The sequence below is a fragment of the Corvus brachyrhynchos genome, unplaced genomic scaffold, assembly GCF_000691975.1.
Source record: "Corvus brachyrhynchos isolate BGI_N302 unplaced genomic scaffold, ASM69197v1 scaffold45, whole genome shotgun sequence".
Classification (NCBI taxonomy): Eukaryota; Metazoa; Chordata; class Aves; order Passeriformes; family Corvidae; genus Corvus; species Corvus brachyrhynchos.
The window spans coordinates 447,657-450,683 of record NW_008238361.1 but is presented as its reverse complement, the minus strand read 5'-3'; positions in this window follow the sequence as shown (position 1 = coordinate 450,683).

Here is a 3,027-nt window from a genome sequence, read left to right as displayed (position 1 = left end):
CCAGGGCTGAGGGCCCCTCTCAGCTGGGGCTCCTCTCGAGGCTGAGCAGCCCCGGCTCCCTCAGCCTGTCCTGGGCACGGAGCTGCTCCAGGCCCTTCTTCAGCTGCGCAGCCTCCGCTGGAGCCTCTCCAGGAGCTCCCTGGCCCTGCTGTGGGGATTGGTCACAGGTTGGGGTCGATGGTTTCTGAGGTCTTTTCCAACCCAACTGACTCTGTGATTCTGCTTCTGTGTCACAAGGGACATGGCTGTGCTTTTCATCCACATATGTGGCACCTCCCAAGCAGCAACATGAACATGTGCAAGACAGGAGGTGAGGAACTCAGAGGAGCAAAACAGAAGACATGGAGACATAGCATGAGTTGGGCTGGGACAGCATGGATAGCAATCACAGCTGTGGTGCCAGGGCAGGAGGCGAATGCTTGTTCACTCGGGAAAAGGCAGGTGGATGGAGGGTTTGGAAAGTGCTCCTAATGAAGCTCCTTTGTGCATATAGCTCATTTATGCACCACCCTCCAAACAGGGCCAGGATTTGACTCACTATGAGTAATAGGAATGTTTTAAACAGAGAAAAGAATACTAATTCCCTTAAAAATACAAATAGGTCTGCATTTGGCTCAACAGCACAAGGCCAGTGATTTTCCACAGTGTACTGCCAAGTAGCTGAATGTGGCATTCAAGTAGCTCATGTGTAGGTGTTCCTTGGGAGAAAATACAGCTCTAACAAGGACCATTTTCCTAAAGAGAAGACTAAAGGTTGGGTATCTAATACAGCTTTTCAAAATTTAACCAAACAGCTACATTTCCAGAAGTGCCAAGTTTCCCTTGAGGCCCCACAGGTGGTGTTGGCAGCCAAGACCTCTGAACACCCACCTGCTTATTTGCAGCCTAAAGCACTTTTGACAGTAGTAGCCCATGTGGTTGTCCAAGCTCCCAGGAAAGGGTGACACTGTTGGGCCAAGAGCCACCTCTCACTAATGCCTGTGGGGTTGCCAGGAGACACGAGGAGCTGCATGGGTTAGAAGCACTTTGCATGAAAAAGTTTCTACTTTACATCTGGTAGAAGAATATGAATTTTGGAACCTGTCATTGAGTAACCCACGCATGGTTCACCAAGGGACAGCTGTTGCTAAGTGCTCATTCACAGCCACAGGAGGAACCAGTGCTGGGAACTGGAATTAGGCAGCTCCTGCCCACAGTCTCCTGTAACTGGATCACATACAGTTTACATGCCACTGATGTCTAATTAATAGTGACGCAGAGGGAAGAATTAGCTTACTGAAGTAATCTCAGCATAATCTATAAACAGGGCTATTTTTCTGTTCTTTTGAATGCCACTTCTTATTTATCATCATAAGCATCCTTACAAATAAATTTGCTTTACAAATAGTGCGGGGTTTTTTCAATTATCTTTTCTATAAGTAACATGATTGTTGATAGGAAATTCCAGCTGTAAGTAGAATTTTATCTGTAATAATGTTATTTGGGGAGAAAACCTGGGCTGCAGTCTGAGAGGGATATCACAACAAAGTGTTTGGGTTTGTGGCTGGTAGTGCCATGGCAGAGTCAGAAGTGCCTGAGATTTGGGGAGGATTACAGGGCTGTCTCTGTCCCTGAGATGCCCCTCTCTGTGCTACCTCTGTGCCACTCAGATGCCACAGCTGGCACAGTGAGGGTAGTAAAGCATCTGGCTTGTCAGGTGTTTTACAGTCCCCCAAGGAAAGGTGGGGTGGATTTGATGGGGGTATTCATACACGGCTGACTTTGCACAGCTTTGCAAGGAGAGGAGCGTGATTAAATTTGGGGTCTTCCAGTTCGCAGCAGGAGAACCTCTTGTGGCTCTTTCCGTGCTGGGGAACAGTCTGGAACTTCTTCCCAAATAATGTTTGCGTTAATCAGGTGTAATAATGGCATGTCCATGTGAAAGGAGCACTGTGGGCACCAATTGCCACCCACAGACATCAGAATAAACACATTAATATTATGCAAATATCATGGTCTTCAGAAGTCTGTGGGCCCCAGAACACAACACATGCAGAGCATACCTTGGGCTATGGGGCAGGTATACCCTGTCATCCTTCCACACAGAAAACCCTCCCAAGGCAGCCAGTATAGCAAAATCGGGCTTCTCTGTTTTGAAACAATTTCCATGGTAACTTGAACTGCCTTGGTTCTTCATAAATTCTGCCTCTCTCTGGAGCAGCTGGGATTTCAAGTCAGACCACTTTGAAATGCTCTGGGAGTGTAGAAACAGCTCGTGCAGCTGAAAGATGCCATAGAGGAAATGTTTGGAAGAGGTGGCTGCTGGACCCGAGACCAGTCCCCTCATTTGGTAAAACCATCTCCCTTTAGACTCCCCTGGCTTTTCAAGCTCTACAGAGCGGTGAGCACTGTCCCAGACAAACAGAGGGGAGCAGGCAGTGCGGGGGGTCCAGCCCAGGCCAGCAGCACCACACAGGGAGGGCCCTGGGGGCAGATGGAGCCCAACAGCAAAAAAACACCACTAACACTGTTATTCCTTCTAAAATACACAGTAAAATATAATTTTGTTGCAGCACACAAAATGAGGCTGTGCATGACAAAGCCAACCTGATAATTGCCTTCAGAGCCGCTGAGGTTTTTAACTCTTTAGCGTTATTAACGTCAGCACATAAAGACTTCGCTTATATGCTCAAGGTGATCTGCGGTACAGAAATAATAATTCAGACCTTCCAAGCTGCTGCTTGTCGTGAATTATTTTCTTCTGCCTTGAGGAAATTTCTAAATATATATCTGTGTATATGCATGCAAACAAGCAAACCTGGCAGTTGCAACTTAGCAAAGTTGCATCACCGCCCCCTCCCAGCACAGCAACTGGCCCGAGCACAGCTGCTGAGAAAATGCCAGGAAGCACTCGGGTTTGAAATTAAAGAGCTTGTTCTAATATTTAGCTGTGATAAATGTGACTGGGAGTACATGTATTTCATCAGGCGTCTGTGAGTCAGGCATGTGAGTCACAGACGGAGTCGCGCTGAGGCTGCTGGAGCAGCC